This window comes from Balaenoptera physalus (genome assembly GCF_965194825.1).
Source record: "Balaenoptera physalus genome assembly, chromosome: 13".
In the NCBI taxonomy this organism is placed as follows: Eukaryota; Metazoa; Chordata; class Mammalia; order Artiodactyla; family Balaenopteridae; genus Balaenoptera; species Balaenoptera physalus.
The window spans coordinates 76089376-76109736 of record NC_138892.1 but is presented as its reverse complement, the minus strand read 5'-3'; positions in this window follow the sequence as shown (position 1 = coordinate 76109736).

Here is a 20361-nt window from a genome sequence, read left to right as displayed (position 1 = left end):
CAGTGAGGACAAGGGTCCTACCTGCACTCAGAAAAACACTCTGCTCAGCTCTCCATCCAGGAGCTCACACCGCCTGACTCGTTGGTTTAGCAGGACGTCAAAGTGAGGTCCAAGCTGAGCAAAGAGCACAATTCCTCCTTTACCCTGCTAGGCCCCTGAAGAGGTAGTGCCAACTAGGCCTCGCTCAGGCCAGCCCTGCTTCAGGGGTCCTGCCACTCTTGAAGCCTGCACTGTAAAAGGTACTTAGTGAAGTTCCCAGGGTTTCACCATGCTCTCCCTCGGCAACTCCACTCCTGCAGGTACTCATGTTTGCTGTGAACTAGGATAGGTGGCCCTGCTTCGAAAAGCAGTCTTTTCCCCTTTGGAAATGTGGATTCTTGTAGCCTCGGAGCTGTTTGCGAAACCCTCGGAAGGCCCAGCTTCTACTCACTGCAGGCACGCCCGGGGAGGAAACGAGTATGTTCCCCCAGAGAAACAGGCTGCTTGCAAGTGTCGAGGGGAGCTTCTCAGGTGCCCAGTGGGTCCCGTTTGTTTCCCTTCGCAGCTCCCATCCTGCAGGTACCTAAGCTGGGTGCTAACAAGAGTAGGTGGCTCTGCCGACAAAAGCAGCCTTTTCCCTTTGGAAGCTTGGATTCTAGTGTCTCAGGGGCTGCTTGCCAAACCTTGAAGTTGCCCAGGTTCTAACCTCCGTAGGTACTCTTGCGTAACAGACGAGCACTTTCCCCCGAGAAACCGGGTTCCTGCCACGTTGGAGGAGAGTTAATCCCGCAGAACTCGTTCCTCCTGGGAAAGCGCAAGGCCACACTGAGCCTCAGGGTAGTGCCTAAGTTTCCACCGGACAAGCTCTGCGTGCCTCGGTTTCCATGAGGTCTCCACCGTTGTTGTGCTTCAATGAAAGCGAGGATAGCTTTCAGGACTCCAAGCACTCTTGCCTCCGAACCGTTTCCCATGCTACCACACGGACCCCCCCCACGTCTCCTCTCTGTCTGCTGAGCCACAAGCAGCCGTGTAGGCCCTTCGGAACACTTCTTGCATGAACAGCCCAAGGCGTCACACTGCTATCTCTCTACCTTTTGAAACCTAGGTTGCCGCAGCTTCTCCCAGTTCACGAAGACAGTCAGAGCCGGTCTCATGTGCTGGGTAACGTGGACTCAGTGAGGACAAGGGCCCTACCTGCACTCAGAAAAACACTCTGCTCAGCTCTCCATCCAGGAGCTCACACCGCCTGACTCGGTTTAGCAGGACGTCGATGTGAGGTCCAAGCTGAGCAAAGAGCACGATTCCTCCGTTACCCTGCTAGGCCCCTGAAGAGGTAATGCCAACTAGGCCTCGCTCAGGCCAGCCCTCCTTCAGGGTTCCTGCCACACTTCGAAGCCTCCACAGTAAAAGGTACTAAGCGAAGTTCCCAGGGTTTCGCCATGATCCCCCTCGGCAGCTCCACTCCTCCAGGGACTCATGTTTGCTGTGAATTAGGATAGGTGGCCTTGCTTCGAAAAGCAGTCTTTTCCCCTTTGGAAATGTGGATCCTTGTAGCCTCGGAGCTGTTTTCGAACCCTAGGAAGGCCCAGCTTCTACTCACTGCAGGCACGCCCGGGGAGGAAACGAGTATGTTTTCCCAGAGAAACAGGCTGCTTGCAAGGGTCGAGGGGAGCTTCACAGGTGCCCAGTGGGTCCCGTTTGTTTCGCTTCGCAGCTCCCATCCCTCAGGTAATTATGCTGTGTGCTAACAAGAGTAGGTGGCTCTGCCGACAAAAGCAGCCTTTTCCCTTTGGAAGCTTGGATTCTAGTGTCTCAGGGGCTGCTTGCCAAACCTTGAAGTTGCCCAGGTTCTAGCCTCCACAGGTACATTTGTGTAGCAAACGAGCAGTTACTCCCGAGAAACCAATATCCTGCCACGTTGGAGGAGAGTTAATCCCGCAGACCTCGTTCCTCCTGGGAAAGCGCAAGGCCACACTGAGCCTCAAGGTAGTGCCTAAGTTTCCAACGGGCAAGCTCTGCGTGCCTCGCTTTCAATGAGGTCTCCACTGTTGTTGTGCTTCAATGGAAAGCGAGGATAGCTTTCAGGACTCCAAGCACTCTGGCCTCCGCACCGTTTCCCATGCTACCACACGGAACCCCCCCACGTCTCCTCTCTGTCTGCTGAGCCAAAAGCAGCCATGTAGGCCCTTCGGAACAGTTCTTGCATGCACAGCCCAAGGCGTCACACTGCTCTTTCTCTACCTTTTGAAACCTAGGTTGCCGCAGCTTCTCCCAGCTCACGAAGACAGTCTGAGCCGGTCTCATGTGCTGGGTAACGTGGACTCAGTGAGGACAAGGGCCCTACCTGCACTCAGAAAAACACTCTGCTGAATTCTCCATCCAGGAGCTCACACCGCCTGACTAGTTGGTTTAGCAGGACGTCGATGTGAGGTCCAAGCTGAGCAAAGAGCACAATTCCTCCTTTACCCTGCTAGGCCCCGGAAGAGGTAGTGCCAACTAGGCCTCGCTCAGGCCAGCCCTCATTCAGGATTCTTGCCACACTTTGAAGCCTGCACAGTAAAAGGTACTTAGCGAAGTTCCCAGGGTTTCGCTATGCTCTCCCTCGGCAGCTCCACTCCTGCAGGGACTCATGTTTGCTGTGAACTAGGATAGGTGGCCCTGCTTCGAAAAGCAGTCATTTCCCCTTTGGAAATGTGGATTCTTGTAGCCTCGGAGCTGTTTGCGAAACCCTAGAAAGCCCAGCTTCTACTCACTGGAGGCACGCCCTGGGAGGAAACGACTGTGTTCCCCCAGAGACACAGGCTGCTTGCAAGTGTCGAGGGGAGCTTCTCAGGTGCCCAGTGGGTCCCGTTTGTTTCCCTTCGCAGCTCCCATCCCTCAGGTACTTATGCTGGGTGCTAAGAAGAGTAGGTGGCTCTACCGACAAAAGCAGCCTGTTCCCTTTGGAAGCTTGGATTCTAGTGTCTCAGGGGCTGCTTGCCAAACCTTGAAGTTGCCCAGGTTTCTAGCCTCCACAGGTAAGTTTGCGTAGCAAACGAGCACTTTCTCCCGTGAAACCATGATCCGGCCACGTTGGAGGAGAGTTAATCCCGCAGACTTCGTTCCTCCTGGGAAAGCGCAAGGCCACACTGAGCCTCAAGGTAGTGCCTAATTTTCCACCGGGCAAGCTCTGCGTGCCTCGGTTTCCATGAGGTCTACACCTTTGTTGTGCTTCAATGGAACGCGAAGATAGCTTTCAGGACTCCAAGCACTCTGGCCTCCGCACCGTTTCCTATTCTACCACACGGATCCCCCCCACGTCTCCTCTCTGTCTGCTGATCCACAAGCAGCCGTGTAGGCCCTAAGGAACAATTCTTGCATGCACAGCCCAAGGCGTCACACTGCTCTCTCTCTACCTTTTGAAACCCAAGTTGCCGCAGCTTCTCGCAGCTCACGAAGAAAGTCAGAGCCGGTCTCATGTGCTGGGTAACGTTTACTCAGTGAGGACAAGGGTCCTACCTGCACTCAGAAAAACACTCTGCTCAGCTCTCCATCCAGGAGCTCACACCGCCTGACTCGTTGGTTTAGCAGGACGTCAAAGTGAGGTCCAAGCTGAGCAAAGAGCACAATTCCTCCTTCACCCTGCTAGGCCCCTGAAGAGGTAGTGCCAACTAGGCCTCGCTCAGGCCAGCCCTGCTTCAGGGGTCCTGCCACACTTGAAGCCTGCACAGTAAAAGGTACTTAGCGAAGTTCCCAGGGTTTCGCCATGCTCCACCTCGGCAGCTCCACTCCTGCAGGGACTCATGTTTGCTGTGAACTAGGATAGGTGGCCCTGCTTCGAAAAGCAGTCTTATCCCCTTTGAAAATGTGGATTCTTGTAGCCTCGGAGCTGTTTGCGAAACCCTAGGAAGGCCCAGCTTCTAGTCACTGCAGGCACGCCCGGGGAGGAAACGAGTATGTTCCCCCAGAGAAACAGGCTGCTTGCAAGTGTCGAGGGAAGCTTCTCAGGTGCCCAGTGGGTCCCGTTTGTTTCCCTTCGCAGCTCCCATCCTGCAGGTCCTTATGCTGGGTGCTAACAAGAGTAGGTGGCTCTGACGACAAAAGCAGCCTTTTCCCTTTGGAAGCTTGGATTCTAGTGTCTAAGGGGCTGCTTGCCAAACCTTGAAGTTGCCCAGGTTCTAACCTCCGTAGGAACGGTTGCGTAGCAAACGAGCACTTTCCCCTAGAAACCGGGTTCCGCCAGTTGGGAGGAGAGTTAATCCCGCAGACATCGTTCCTCCTGGGAAAGCGCAAGGCCACACTGAGCCTCAGGGTAGTGCCTAAGTTTCCACCCGGTAAGCTCTGCGTGCCTCCGTTTCCATGAGGTCTCCACCGTTGTTGTGCTTCAATGAAAGCGAGGATAGCTTTCAGGACTCCAAGCACTCTTGCCTCCGTACCGTTTCCCATGCTACCACACGGATCCCCCCCACGTCTCCTCTCAGTCTGCTGAGCCACAAGCTGCATTGTAGGCCCTTCGGAACACTTCTTGCATGCACAGCCCAAGGCGTCACACTGCTCTCTCTCTACCTTTTGAAAGCTAGGTTGCCGCAGCTTCTTCCAGCTCACGAAGACAGTCAGAGCCGGTCTCATGTGCTGGGTAACGTGGACTCAGTGAGGACAAGGGCCCTACCTGCACTCAGAAAAACACTCTGCTCAGCTCTCCATCCAGGAGCTCACACCGCCTGACTCGGTTTAGCAGGACGTCGATGTGAGGTCCAAGCTGAGCAAAGAGCACAATTCCTCCTTTACCCTGCTAGGCCCCGGAAGAGGTAGTGCCAACTAGGCCTCGCTCAGACCAGCCCTCCGTCAGGGATCCTGCCACACTTCGAAGCCTGCACTGTAAAAGGTACTTAGCGAAGTTCCCAGGGTTTCGCCATGCTCCCCCTCGGCAGCTCCACTCCTGCAGGGACTCATGTTTGCTGTGAACTAGGATAGGTGGCCCTGCTTCGAAAAGCACTCTTTTCCCCTTTGGAAATGTGGATTCTTGTAGCCTCGGAGCTGTTTGCGAAACCCTAGGAAGGCCCAGCTTCTACTCACTGCAGGCACGCCCGGGGAGGAAACGAGTATGTTCCCCCAGACAAACAGGGTGCTTGCAAGTGTCGAGGGGAGCTTCTCAGGTGCCCAGTGGGTCCCGTTTGTTTCCCTTCGCAGCTCCCATCCTGCAGGTCCTTATGCTGGGTGCTAACAAGAGTAGGTGGCTCTGCCGACAAAAGCAGCCTTTTCCCTTGGAAGCTTGGATTCTAGTGTCTCAGGGGCTGCTTGCCAAACCTTGAAGTTGCCCAGGTTCTAACCTCCGTAGGTACGCTTGCGTAGCAAGCGAGCACTTTCCCCCGAGACCCGGGTTCCTGCCACATTGGAGAAGAGTTAATCCCGCAGACCTCGTTCCTCCTGGGAAAGCGCAAGGCCGCACTGAGCCTCAGGGTAGTGCCTAAGTTTCCACCCGGTAAGCTCCGCGTGCCTCCGTTTCCATGAGGTCTCCACCGGTGTTGTGCTTCAATGGAAAGCGAGGATAGCTTTCAGGACTCCAAGCACTCTTGCCTCCGTACCGTTTCCCATGATACCACACGGATCCCCCCCACGTCTCCTCTCAGTCTGCTGAGCCACAAGCTGCCGTGTAGACCCTTCGGAACACTTCTTGCATGCACAGCCCAAGGCGTCACACTGCTCTCTCTCTACCTTTTGAAACCTAGGTTGCCGCAGCTTCTCCCAGCTCACGAAGACAGTCAGAGCCGGTCTCATGTGCTGGGTAACGTGGACTCAGTGAGGACAAGGGCCCTACCTGCACTCAGCAAAACACTCTACTCAGCTCTCCATCCAGGAGCTCACACCGCCTGACTCGGATTAGCAGGACGTCGATGTGAGGTCCAAGCTGAGCAAAGAGCACAATTCCTCCTTTACCCTGCTAGGCCCCGGAAGAGGTAGTGCCAACTAGGCCTCGCTCAGGCCAGCCCTCCTTCAGGGATCTTGCCACACTTTGAAGCCTGCACAGTAAAAGGTACTTAGCGAAGTTCCCAGGGTTTCACGATGCTCTCCCTCGGCAGCTCCACTCCTGCAGGGACTCATGTTTGCTGTGAACTAGGATAGGTGGCCCTGCTTCGAAAAGCAGTCTTTTCCCCTTTGAAAATGTGGATTCTTATACCCTCGGAGCTGTTTGCGAAACCCGAGGAAGGCCCAGCTTCTAGTCACTGCAGGCACGCCCGGGGAGGAAACGAGTATCTTCCCCCAGAGAAACAGTCTGCTTGCAAGTGTCGAGGGGAGCTTCTCAGGTGCCCAGTGGGTCCCGTTTGTTTCCCTTCGCAGCTCCCATCCTGCAGGTCCTTATGCTGGGTGCTAACAAGAGTAGGTGGCTCTGCCGACAAAAGCAGCCTTTTCCCTTGGAAGCTTGGATTCTAGTGTCTCAGGGGCTGCTTGCCAAACCTTGAAGTTGCCCAGTTTCTAAACTCCGTAGGTACGAGTGCGTAGCAAACGAGCACTTTCCCCCGAGAAACCGGGTTCCTGCCAGGTTGGAGGAGAGTTAATCCCGCAGACCTCGTTCCTCCTGGGAAAGCGCAAGGCCACACTGAGCCTCAGGGTAGTGCCTAAGTTTCCACCGCGCAAGCTCTGCGTGCCTCGCTTTCCATGAGGTCTCCTCCGTTGTTGTGCTTCAATGGACCGCGAGGATAGCTTTCAGGACTCCACGCACTCTGGCCTCCGCACCGATCCCCATGCTACCACACGGATCCCTCCCGCATCTCCTCTCTCTCTGTAGAGCCACAAGCAGCCGTGTAGACCCTTCAGAACACTTCTTGCAAGCACAGCCCTAGAGTCACACTGCTCTCTCTCTACATTTTGAAACCTAGGTTGCCGCAGCTTCTCCCAGCTCAGGGAGACAGTCAGAGCCGGTTTCATGTGCTGGGTAACGTGGACACAGTGAGAACAAGGGCCCTACCTTCACTCAGAAAAACACACTGCTCAGCTCTCCTTCCAGGAGCTCACACCGCCTGACTGGTTGGTATAGCAGGACGTCGATGTGATGTCCAAGCTGAGCAAAGAGCACAATTCCTCCTTTACCCTGCTAGGCCCAGGAAGAGGTAGTGCCAAGTAGGCCTCGCTCAGACCAGCCCTCCTTCAGGAATCCTGCCACACTTCGAAGCCTGCAAAGTAAAAGGTACTTAGCGAAGTTCCCAGGGTTTCGCCATGCTCCCCCTCGGCAGCTCCACTCCTGCAGGGACTCATGTTTGCTGTGAACTAGTATAGGTGGACCTGCTTCGAAAAGCTCTCTTTTCCCCTTTGGAAATGTGGATTCTTGTAGCCTCGGAGCTGTTTGCGAAACCCTAGGAAGGCCCAGCTTCTAGTCACTGCAGGCACGCCCGGGGAGGAAACGAGTATGTTCCCCCAGAGAAACAGGCTGCTTGCAAGTGTCGAGGGGAGCTTCTCAGGTGCCCAGTGGGTCCCGTTTGTTTCCCTTCGCAGCTCCCATCCTGCAGGTACTTATGCTGGGTGCTAACAAGAGTAGGTGGCTCTGCCGACAAAAGCAGCCTTTTCCCTTTGGAATCTTTGATTCTAGTGTCTAAGGGGCTGCTTGCCAAACCTTGAAGTTGCCCAGGTTCTAACCTCCGTAGGTACGCTTGCGTAGCAAACAAGCACTTTCCCCCGAGAAACCGGGTTCCTGCCACGTTGGAGGAGAGTTAATCCCGCAGACCTCGTTCCTCCTGGGAAAGCGCAAGGCCACACTGAACCTCAAGGTAGTGCCTAAGTTGCCAACGGGCAAGCTCTGCGTGCCTCGCTTTCAATGAGGTCTCCACTGTTGTTGTGCTTCAATGGAAAGCGAGGATAGCTTTCAGGACTCCAAGCACTCTGGCCTCCGCACCGTTTCCCATGCTACCACACGGATCCCCCCCACGACTCCTCTCAGTCTGCTGAGCCACAAGCGGCCGTGTAGGCCCTTCGGAACACTTCTTGCATGCACAGCCCAAGGCGTCACACTGCTCTCTCTCTACCTTTTGAAACCAAGGTTGCCGCAGCTTCTCCCAGCTCACGAAGACAGTCAGAGCCGGTCTCATGTGCTGGGTAACGTGGACTCAGTGAGGACAAGGGCCCTACCTGCACTCAGAAAAACACTCTGCTCAGCTCTCCATCCAGGAGCTCACACCGCCTGACTCGGTTTAGCAGGACGTCGATGTGAGGTCCAAGCTGAGCAAAGAGCACAATTCCTCCTTTACCCTGCTAGGCCTCGGAAGAGGTAGTGCCAACTAGGCCTGGCTCAGACCAGCCCTCCTTCAGGGATCCTGCCACACTTCGAAGCCTGCACTGTAAAAGGTACTTAGCGAAGTTCCCAGGGTTTCGCCATGCTCCACCTCGGCAGCTCCACTCCTGCAGGGACTCATGTTTGCTGTGAACTAGGATAGGTGGCCCTGCTTCGAAAAGCAGTCTTATCCCCTTTGAAAATGTGGATTCTTGTAGCCTCGGAGCTGTTTGCGAAACCCTAGGAAGGCCCAGCTTCTAGTCACTGCAGGCACGCCCGGGGAGGAAACGAGTATGTTCCCCCAGAGAAACAGGCTGCTTGCAAGTGTCGAGGGAAGCTTCTCAGGTGCCCAGTGGGTCCCGTTTGTTTCCCTTCGCAGCTCCCATCCTGCAGGTCCTTATGCTGGGTGCTAACAAGAGTAGGTGGCTCTGACGACAAAAGCAGCCTTTTCCCTTTGGAAGCTTGGATTCTAGTGTCTAAGGGGCTGCTTGCCAAACCTTGAAGTTGCCCAGGTTCTAACCTCCGTAGGAACGGTTGCGTAGCAAACGAGCACTTTCCCCTAGAAACCGGGTTCCGCCAGTTGGGAGGAGAGTTAATCCCGCAGACATCGTTCCTCCTGGGAAAGCGCAAGGCCACACTGAGCCTCAGGGTAGTGCCTAAGTTTCCACCCGGTAAGCTCTGCGTGCCTCCGTTTCCATGAGGTCTCCACCGTTGTTGTGCTTCAATGAAAGCGAGGATAGCTTTCAGGACTCCAAGCACTCTTGCCTCCGTACCGTTTCCCATGCTACCACACGGATCCCCCCCACGTCTCCTCTCAGTCTGCTGAGCCACAAGCTGCATTGTAGGCCCTTCGGAACACTTCTTGCATGCACAGCCCAAGGCGTCACACTGCTCTCTCTCTACCTTTTGAAAGCTAGGTTGCCGCAGCTTCTTCCAGCTCACGAAGACAGTCAGAGCCGGTCTCATGTGCTGGGTAACGTGGACTCAGTGAGGACAAGGGCCCTACCTGCACTCAGAAAAACACTCTGCTCAGCTCTCCATCCAGGAGCTCACACCGCCTGACTCGGTTTAGCAGGACGTCGATGTGAGGTCCAAGCTGAGCAAAGAGCACAATTCCTCCTTTACCCTGCTAGGCCCCGGAAGAGGTAGTGCCAACTAGGCCTCGCTCAGACCAGCCCTCCGTCAGGGATCCTGCCACACTTCGAAGCCTGCACTGTAAAAGGTACTTAGCGAAGTTCCCAGGGTTTCGCCATGCTCCCCCTCGGCAGCTCCACTCCTGCAGGGACTCATGTTTGCTGTGAACTAGGATAGGTGGCCCTGCTTCGAAAAGCACTCTTTTCCCCTTTGGAAATGTGGATTCTTGTAGCCTCGGAGCTGTTTGCGAAACCCTAGGAAGGCCCAGCTTCTACTCACTGCAGGCACGCCCGGGGAGGAAACGAGTATGTTCCCCCAGACAAACAGGGTGCTTGCAAGTGTCGAGGGGAGCTTCTCAGGTGCCCAGTGGGTCCCGTTTGTTTCCCTTCGCAGCTCCCATCCTGCAGGTCCTTATGCTGGGTGCTAACAAGAGTAGGTGGCTCTGCCGACAAAAGCAGCCTTTTCCCTTGGAAGCTTGGATTCTAGTGTCTCAGGGGCTGCTTGCCAAACCTTGAAGTTGCCCAGGTTCTAACCTCCGTAGGTACGCTTGCGTAGCAAGCGAGCACTTTCCCCCGAGACCCGGGTTCCTGCCACATTGGAGAAGAGTTAATCCCGCAGACCTCGTTCCTCCTGGGAAAGCGCAAGGCCGCACTGAGCCTCAGGGTAGTGCCTAAGTTTCCACCCGGTAAGCTCCGCGTGCCTCCGTTTCCATGAGGTCTCCACCGGTGTTGTGCTTCAATGGAAAGCGAGGATAGCTTTCAGGACTCCAAGCACTCTTGCCTCCGTACCGTTTCCCATGATACCACACGGATCCCCCCCACGTCTCCTCTCAGTCTGCTGAGCCACAAGCTGCCGTGTAGACCCTTCGGAACACTTCTTGCATGCACAGCCCAAGGCGTCACACTGCTCTCTCTCTACCTTTTGAAACCTAGGTTGCCGCAGCTTCTCCCAGCTCACGAAGACAGTCAGAGCCGGTCTCATGTGCTGGGTAACGTGGACTCAGTGAGGACAAGGGCCCTACCTGCACTCAGCAAAACACTCTACTCAGCTCTCCATCCAGGAGCTCACACCGCCTGACTCGGATTAGCAGGACGTCGATGTGAGGTCCAAGCTGAGCAAAGAGCACAATTCCTCCTTTACCCTGCTAGGCCCCGGAAGAGGTAGTGCCAACTAGGCCTCGCTCAGGCCAGCCCTCCTTCAGGGATCTTGCCACACTTTGAAGCCTGCACAGTAAAAGGTACTTAGCGAAGTTCCCAGGGTTTCACGATGCTCTCCCTCGGCAGCTCCACTCCTGCAGGGACTCATGTTTGCTGTGAACTAGGATAGGTGGCCCTGCTTCGAAAAGCAGTCTTTTCCCCTTTGAAAATGTGGATTCTTATACCCTCGGAGCTGTTTGCGAAACCCGAGGAAGGCCCAGCTTCTAGTCACTGCAGGCACGCCCGGGGAGGAAACGAGTATCTTCCCCCAGAGAAACAGTCTGCTTGCAAGTGTCGAGGGGAGCTTCTCAGGTGCCCAGTGGGTCCCGTTTGTTTCCCTTCGCAGCTCCCATCCTGCAGGTCCTTATGCTGGGTGCTAACAAGAGTAGGTGGCTCTGCCGACAAAAGCAGCCTTTTCCCTTGGAAGCTTGGATTCTAGTGTCTCAGGGGCTGCTTGCCAAACCTTGAAGTTGCCCAGTTTCTAAACTCCGTAGGTACGAGTGCGTAGCAAACGAGCACTTTCCCCCGAGAAACCGGGTTCCTGCCAGGTTGGAGGAGAGTTAATCCCGCAGACCTCGTTCCTCCTGGGAAAGCGCAAGGCCACACTGAGCCTCAGGGTAGTGCCTAAGTTTCCACCGCGCAAGCTCTGCGTGCCTCGCTTTCCATGAGGTCTCCTCCGTTGTTGTGCTTCAATGGACCGCGAGGATAGCTTTCAGGACTCCACGCACTCTGGCCTCCGCACCGATCCCCATGCTACCACACGGATCCCTCCCGCATCTCCTCTCTCTCTGTAGAGCCACAAGCAGCCGTGTAGACCCTTCAGAACACTTCTTGCAAGCACAGCCCTAGAGTCACACTGCTCTCTCTCTACATTTTGAAACCTAGGTTGCCGCAGCTTCTCCCAGCTCAGGGAGACAGTCAGAGCCGGTTTCATGTGCTGGGTAACGTGGACACAGTGAGAACAAGGGCCCTACCTTCACTCAGAAAAACACACTGCTCAGCTCTCCTTCCAGGAGCTCACACCGCCTGACTGGTTGGTATAGCAGGACGTCGATGTGATGTCCAAGCTGAGCAAAGAGCACAATTCCTCCTTTACCCTGCTAGGCCCAGGAAGAGGTAGTGCCAAGTAGGCCTCGCTCAGACCAGCCCTCCTTCAGGAATCCTGCCACACTTCGAAGCCTGCAAAGTAAAAGGTACTTAGCGAAGTTCCCAGGGTTTCGCCATGCTCCCCCTCGGCAGCTCCACTCCTGCAGGGACTCATGTTTGCTGTGAACTAGTATAGGTGGACCTGCTTCGAAAAGCTCTCTTTTCCCCTTTGGAAATGTGGATTCTTGTAGCCTCGGAGCTGTTTGCGAAACCCTAGGAAGGCCCAGCTTCTAGTCACTGCAGGCACGCCCGGGGAGGAAACGAGTATGTTCCCCCAGAGAAACAGGCTGCTTGCAAGTGTCGAGGGGAGCTTCTCAGGTGCCCAGTGGGTCCCGTTTGTTTCCCTTCGCAGCTCCCATCCTGCAGGTACTTATGCTGGGTGCTAACAAGAGTAGGTGGCTCTGCCGACAAAAGCAGCCTTTTCCCTTTGGAATCTTTGATTCTAGTGTCTAAGGGGCTGCTTGCCAAACCTTGAAGTTGCCCAGGTTCTAACCTCCGTAGGTACGCTTGCGTAGCAAACAAGCACTTTCCCCCGAGAAACCGGGTTCCTGCCACGTTGGAGGAGAGTTAATCCCGCAGACCTCGTTCCTCCTGGGAAAGCGCAAGGCCACACTGAACCTCAAGGTAGTGCCTAAGTTGCCAACGGGCAAGCTCTGCGTGCCTCGCTTTCAATGAGGTCTCCACTGTTGTTGTGCTTCAATGGAAAGCGAGGATAGCTTTCAGGACTCCAAGCACTCTGGCCTCCGCACCGTTTCCCATGCTACCACACGGATCCCCCCCACGACTCCTCTCAGTCTGCTGAGCCACAAGCGGCCGTGTAGGCCCTTCGGAACACTTCTTGCATGCACAGCCCAAGGCGTCACACTGCTCTCTCTCTACCTTTTGAAACCAAGGTTGCCGCAGCTTCTCCCAGCTCACGAAGACAGTCAGAGCCGGTCTCATGTGCTGGGTAACGTGGACTCAGTGAGGACAAGGGCCCTACCTGCACTCAGAAAAACACTCTGCTCAGCTCTCCATCCAGGAGCTCACACCGCCTGACTCGGTTTAGCAGGACGTCGATGTGAGGTCCAAGCTGAGCAAAGAGCACAATTCCTCCTTTACCCTGCTAGGCCGCGGAAGAGGTAGTGCCAACTAGGCTTCGCTCAGGCCAGCCCTCCTTCAGGTATCTTGCCACACTTTGAAGCCTGCACAGTAAAAGGTATTTAGCGAAGTTCCCAGTGTTTCGCCATGCTCTCCCTCGGCAGCTCCACTCCTGCAGGGACTCATGTTTGCTGTGAACTAAGATAGGAGGCCCTGCTTCGAAAAGCAGTCTTTTCTCCTTTGAAAATGTGGATACTTATGGCCTCGGAGCTGTTTGCGAAACCCTAGGAAGGCCCAGCTTCTACTCACTGCAGGCACGCCCGGGGAGGAAACGAGTATGTTCCGCCAGAGAAACAACCTGCTTGCAAGTGTCGAAGGGAGCTTCTCAGGTGCCCAGTGGGTCCCGTTTGTTTCCCTTCGCAGCTCCCATCCTGCAGGTCCTTATGCTGGGTGCTAACAAGAGTAGGTGGCTCTGCCGACAAAAGCAGCCTTTTCCCTTGGAAGCTTGGATTCTAGTGTTTCAGGGGCTGCTTGCCAAACCTTGTAGTTGCCCAGTTTCTAAACTCCGTAGGTACGAGTGCGTAGCAAACGAGCACTTTCCCCCGAGAAACTGGGTTCCTGCCACGTTGGAGGAGAGTTAATCCCGCAGACCTCGTTCCTCCTGGGAAAGCGCAAGGCCACACTGAGCCTCAGGGTAGTGCCTAAGTTTCCACCGCGCAAGCTCTGCGTGCCTCGCTTTCCATGAGGTCTCCTCCGTTGTTGTGCTTCAATGGACCGCGAGGATAGCTTTCAGGACTCCACGCACTCTGGCCTCCGCACCGGTCCCCATGCTACCACACGGATCCCTCCCACATCTCCTCTCTCTCTGCAGAGCCACAAGCAGCCGTGTAGACACTTCAGAACACTTCGTGCAAGCACAGCCCTAGGGTCACACTGCTCTCTCTCTACCTTTTGAAAAATAGGTTGCCGCAGCTTCTCCCAGCTCAGGAAGACAGTCAGAGCCGGTCTCATGTGCTGGGTAACGTGGACACAGTGAGAACAAGGGCCCTACCTTCACTCAGAAAAACACACTGCTCAGCTCTCCTTCCAGGAGCTCACACCGCCTGACTCGTTGGTTTAGCAGGACGTCGATGTGAGGTCCAAGCTGAGCAAAGAGCACAATTCCTCCTTTACCCTGCTAGGCCCCGGAAGAGGTAGTGCCAACTAGGCCTCGCTCAGGCCAGCCCTCCTTCAGGGATCTTGCCACACTTTGAAGCCTGCACAGTAAAAGGTATTTAGCGAAGTTCCCAGGGTTTCGCCATGCTCTCCCTCGGCAGCTCCACTCCTGCAGGGACTCATGTTTGCAGTGAATTAAGATAGGTGGCCCTGCTTCGAAAAGCAGTCTTTTCCCCTTTGTAAATGTGGATACTTATGGCCTCGGAGCTGTTTGCGAAACCCTAGGAAGGCCCAGCTTCTACTCACTGCAGGCACGCCCGGGGAGGAAACGAGTATGTTCCCCCAGAGAAACAGGCTGCTTGCAAGTGTCGAGGGGAGCTTCTCAGGTGCCCAGTGGGTCCCGTTTGTTTCCCTTCGCAGCTCCCATCCTGCAGGTACCTAAGCTGGGTGCTAACAAGAGTAGGTGGCTCTGCCGACAAAAGCAGCCTTTTCCCTTTGGAAGCTTGGATTCTAGTGTCTCAGGGGCTGCTTGCCAAACCTTGAAGTTGCCCAGGTTCTAACCTCCGTAGGTACTCTTGCGTAACAGACGAGCACTTTCCCCCGAGAAACCGGGTTCCTGCCACGTTGGAGGAGAGTTAATCCCGCAGACCTCGTTCCTCCTGGGAAAGCGCAAGGCCACACTGAGCCTCAAGGTAGTGCCTAAGTTTCCAACGGGCAAGCTCTGCGTGCCTCGCTTTCAATGAGGTCTCCACTGTTGTTGTGCTTCAATGGAAAGCGAGGATAGCTTTCAGGTCTCCAAGCACTCTGGCCTCCGCACCGTTTCCCATGCTACCACACGGATCCCCCCCACGTCTCCTCTCTGTCTGCTTAGCCAAAAGCAGCCATGTAGGCCCTTCGGAACACTTCTTGCATGCACAGCCCAAGGCGTCACACTGCTCTTTCTTTACCTTTTGAAACCTAGGTTGCCGCAGCTTCTCCCAGCTCACGAAGACAGTCAGAGCCGGTCTCATGTGCTGGGTAACGTGGACTCAGTGAGGACAAGGGCCCTACCTGCACTCAGAAAAACACTCGGCTGAATTCTCCATCCAGGAGCTCACACCGCCTGACTAGTTGGTTTAGCAGGACGTCGATGTGAGGTCCAAGCTGAGCAAAGAGCACAATTCCTCCTTTACCCTGCTAGGCCCCGGAAGAGGTAGTGCCAACTAGGCCTCGCTCAGGCCAGCCCTCATTCAGGATTCTTTCCACACTTTGAAGCCTGCACAGTAAAAGGTACTTAGCGAAGTTCCCAGGGTTTCGCCATGCTCTCCCTCGGCAGCTCCACTCCTGCAGGGACTCATGTTTGCTGTGAACTAGGATAGGTGGCCCTGCTTCGAAAAGCAGTCATTTCCCCTTTGGAAATGTGGATTCTTGTAGCCTCGGAGCTGTTTGCGAAACCCTAGGAAAGCCCAGCTTCTACTCACTGGAGGCACGCCCTGGGAGGAAACGAGTGTGTTCCCCCAAAGAAACAGGCTGCTTGCAAGTGTCGAGGGGAGCTTCTCAGGTGCCCAGTGTGTCCCGTTTGTTTCCCTTCGCAGCTCCCATCCCTCAGGTACTTATGCTGGGTGCTAAGAAGAGTAGGTGGCTCTACCGACAAAAGCAGCCTGTTCCCTTTGGAAGCTTGGATTCTAGTGTCTCAGGGGCTGCTTGCCAAACCTTGAAGTTGCCCAGGTTTCTAGCCTCCACAGGTAAGTTTGCGTAGCAAACGAGCACTTTCTCCCGTGAAACCAAGATCCGGCCACGTTGGAGGAGAGTTAATCCCGCAGACCTCGTTCCTCCTGGGAAAGCGCAAGGCCACACTGAGCCTCAAGGTAGTGCCTAATTTTCCACCGGGCAAGCTCTGCGTGCCTCGGTTTCCATGAGGTGTACACATTTGTTGTGCTTCAATGGAACGCGAAGATAGCTTTCAGGACTCCAAGCACTCTGGCCTCCGCACCGTTTCCTATTCTACCACACGGATACCCCCCACGTCTCCTCTCTGTCTGCTGATCCACAAGCAGCCGTGTAGGCCCTAAGGAACAATTCTTGCATGCACAGCCCAAGGCGTCACACTGCTCTCTCTCTACCTTTTGAAACCTAGGTTGCCGCAGCTTCTCCCAGCTCAAGAAGACAGTCAGAGCCGGTCTCATGTGCTGGGTAACGTGGACTCAGTGAGGACAAGGGTCCTACCTGCACTCAGAAAAACACTCTGCTCAGCTCTCCATCCAGGAGCTCACACCGCCTGACTCGTTGGTTTAGCAGGACGTCAAAGTGAGGTCCAAGCTGAGAAAAGACACAATTACTCCTTTACCCTGCTAGGCCCCTGAAGAGGTAGTGCCAACTAGGCCTCGCTCAGGCCAGCCCTCCTTCAGGGATCTTGCCACACTTTGAAGCCTGCACATTAATAGGAACTTAGCGAAGTTCCCAGGGTTTCGCCATGCTCTCCCTCGGCAGCTCCACTCCTGCAGGGACTCATGTTTGCTGTGAACTAGGATAGGTGGCCCTGCTTCGAAAAGCAGTCTTTTCCCCTTTGGAAATGTGGATTCTTGTAGCCTCGGAGCTGTTTGCGAAACCCTAGGAAGGCTCAGCTTCTACTCACTGCAGGCACGCCCGGGGAGGAAACGAGTACGTTCCCCCAGAGAAACAGGCTGCTTGCAAGTGTCGAGGGGAGCTTCTCAGGTGCCCAGTGGGTTCCGTTTGTTTCGCTTCGCAGCTCCCATCCTGCAGGTACCTAAGTTGGGTGCTAAAAAGAGTAGGTGGCTCTGCCGACAAAAGCAGCCTTTTCCCTTTGGAAGCTTGGATTTTAGTGTCTCAGGGGCTGCTTGCCAAACCTTGAAGTTGCCCAGTTTCTAACCTCCATAGGTACGCTTGCGTAGCAAACGAGCACTTTCCCCCGAGAAACCGGGTTCCTGCCAGGTTGGAGGAGAGTTAATCCCGCAGACCTCGTTCCTCCTGGGAAAGCGCAAGGCACCCTGAGCCTCAGGGTAGTGCCTAAGTTTCCACCGGACAAGCTCTGCGTGCCTCGATTTCCATGAAGTCTCCACCGTTGTTGTGCTTCAATGGAACGCGAGGATAGCTTTCAGGACTCCAAGCACTCTGGCTTCCGCGCCGTTTCCCATGCTACCACACGGATCCCCCCCACGTCTCCTCTCTGTCTGCTGATCCACAAGAAGCCATGTAGGCCCTTCGGAACACTTCTTGCATGCAAAGCCCAAGGCGTCACACAGCTGTCTCTCTACCTTTTGAAACCTAGGTTGCCGCACCTTCTTCCAGCTCACGAAGACAGTCAGAGCCAGTCTCATGTGCTGGGTAACGTGGACTCAGTGAGTACAAGGACCCTATCTGCACTCAGAAAAACACTCTGCTCAGCTCTCCATCCAGGAGCTCACACCGCCTGACTCGTTGGTTTAGCAGGACGTCGATGTGAGGTCCAAGCTGAGCAAAGAGCACAATTCCTCCTTTACCCTGCTAGGACTCAGAAGAGGTAGTGACAACTAGGCCTCGCTCAGGCCAGCCCTGCTTCAGGGGTCCTGCCACACTTTGAAGCCTGCACAGTAAAAGGAACTTAGCGAAGTTCCCAGGGTTTCGCCATGCTCTCCCTCGGCAGCTCCACTCCTGCAGGGACTCATGTTTGCTGTGAACTAGGATAGGTGGCCCTGCTTGGAAAGGCAGTCATTTCCCCTTTGGAAATGTGGATTCTTGTAGCCTCAGAGCTGTTTGCGAAACCCTAGGAAGGCCCACCTTCTACTCACTGCAGGCACGCCCGGGGAGGAAACGAGTATGTTCCCCCAGAGAAACAGACTACTTGCAAGTGTCGAGGGGAGCTTCTCAGGTGCCCAGTGGGTCCCGTTTGTTTCCCTTCGCAGCTCCCATCCTGCAGGTCCTTATACTGGGTGCTAAGAAGAGTAGGTGGCTCTGCCGACAAAAGCAGCCTTTTCCCTTTGGAAACTTGGATTCTAGTGCCTCAGGGGCTGCTTGCCAAACCTTGAAGTTGCCCAGGTTCTAGCCTCCACAGGTACATTTGTGTAGCAAACGAGCAGTTTCTCCCGAGAAACCAATATCCTGCCACGTTGGAGGAGAGTTAATCCCGCAGACCTCGTTCCTCCTGGGAAAGCGCAAGGCCACACTGAGCCTCAAGGTAGTGCCTAAGTTTCCAACGGGCAAGCTCTGCGTGCCTCGCTTTCAATGAGGTCTCCACTGTTGTTGTGCTTCAATGGAAAGCGAGGATAGCTTTCAGGACTCCAAGCACTCTGGCCTCCGCACCGTTTCCCATGCAACCACACGGATCCCCCCCACGTCTCCTCTCTGTCTGCTGAGCCAAAAGCAGCCATGTAGGCCCTTCGGAACACTTCTTGCATGCACAGCCCAAGGCGTCACACTGCTCTTTCTCTACCTTTTGAAACCAAGGTTGCCGCAGCTTCTCCCAGCTCACGAAGACAGTCAGAGCCGGTCTCATGTGCTGGGTAACGTGGACTCAGTGAGGACAAGGGCCCTACCTGCACTCAGAAAAACACTCTGCTGAATTCTCCATCCAGGAGCTCACACCGCCTGACTAGTTGGTTTAGCAGGACGTCGATGTGAGGTCCAAGCTGAGCAAAGATCACAATTCCTCCTTTACCCTGCTAGGCCCCGGAAGAGGTAGTGCCAACTAGGCCTCGCTCAGGCCAGCCCTCATTCAGGATTCTTGCCACACTTTGAAGCCTGCACAGTAAAAGCTACTTAGCGAAGTTCCCAGGGTTTCGCCATGCTCTCCCTCGGCAGCTCCACTCCTGCAGGGACTCATGTTTGCTGTGAACTAGGAGAGGTGGCCCTGCTTCGAAAAGCAGTCATTTCCCCTTTGGAAATGTGGATTCTTGTAGCCTCGGAGCTGTTTGCGAAACCCTAGGAAAGCCTAGCTTCTACTCACTGGAGGCACGCCCTGGGAGGAAACGAGTGTGTTCCCCCACAGAAACAGGCTGCTTGCAAGTGTCGAGGGGAGCTTCTCAGGTGCCCAGTGGGTCCCGTTTGTTTCCCTTCGCAGCTCCTATCCCTCAGGTACTTATGCTGGGTGCTAAGAAGAGTAGGTGGCTCTACCGACAAAAGCAGCCTGTTTCCTTTGGAAGCTTGGATTCTAGTGTCTCAGGGGCTGCTTGCCAAACCTTGATGTTGCCCAGGTTTCTAGCCTCCACAGGTAAGTTTGCGTAGCAAACGAGCACTTTCTCCCGTGAAACCAAGATCCGGCCACGTTGGAGGAGAGTTAATCCCGCAGACCTCGTTCCTCCTGGGAAAGCGCAAGGCCACACTGAGCCTCAAGGTAGTGCCTACTTTTCCACCGGGCAAGCTCTGCGTGCCTCGGTTTCCATGAGGTCTACACCTTTGTTGTGCTTCAATGGAACGCGAAGATAGCTTTCAGGACTCCAAGCACTCTGGCCTCCGCACCGTTTCCTATTCTACCACACGGATACCCCCCACGTCTCCTCTCTGTCTGCTGATCCACAAGCAGCCGTGTAGGCCCTAAGGAACAATTCTTGCATGCACAGCCCAAGGCGTCACACTGCTCTCTCTCTACCTTTTGAAACCTAGGTTGCCGCAGGTTCTCCCAGCTCACGAAGACAGTCAGAGCCGGTCTCATGTGCTGGGTAACGTGGACTCAGTGAGGACAAGGGTCCTACCTGCACTCAGAAAAACACTCTGCTCAGCTCTCCATCCAGGAGCTCACACCGCCTGACTCGTTGGTTTAGCAGGACGTCAAAGTGAGGTCCAAGCTGAGCAAAGAGCACAATTCCTCCTTTACCCTGTTAGGCCTCAGAAGAGGTAGTGACAACTAGGCCTCGCTCAGGCCAGCCCTGCTTCAGGGGTCCTGCCACACTTGAAGCCTGCACAGTAAAAGGTACTTAGTGAAGTTCCCAGGGTTTCACCATGCTCTCCCTCGGCACCTCCACTCCTGCAGGTACTCATGTTTGCTGTGAACTAGGATAGGTGGCCCTGCTTCGAAAAGCAGTCTTTTCCCCTTTGGAAATGTGGATTCTTGTAGCCTCGGAGCTGTTTGCGAAACCCTCGGAAGGCCCAGCTTCTACTCACTGCAGGCACGCCCGGGGAGGAAACGAGTATGTTACCCCAGAGAAACAGGCTGCTTGCAAGTGTCGAGGGGAGCTTCTCAGGTGCCCAGTGGGTCCCGTTTGTTTCCCTTCGCAGCTCCCATCCTGCAGGTACCTAAGCTGGGTGCTAACAAGAGTAGGTGGCTCTGCCGACAAAAGCAGCCTTTTCCCTTTGGAAGCTTGGATTCTAGTGTCTCAGGGGCTGCTTGCCAAACCTTGAAGTTGCCCAGGTTCTAACCTCCGTACGTACTCTGGCGTAACAGACGAGCACTTTCCCCCGAGAAACCGGGTTCCTGCCACGTTGGAGGAGAGTTAATCCCGCAGACCTCGTTCCTCC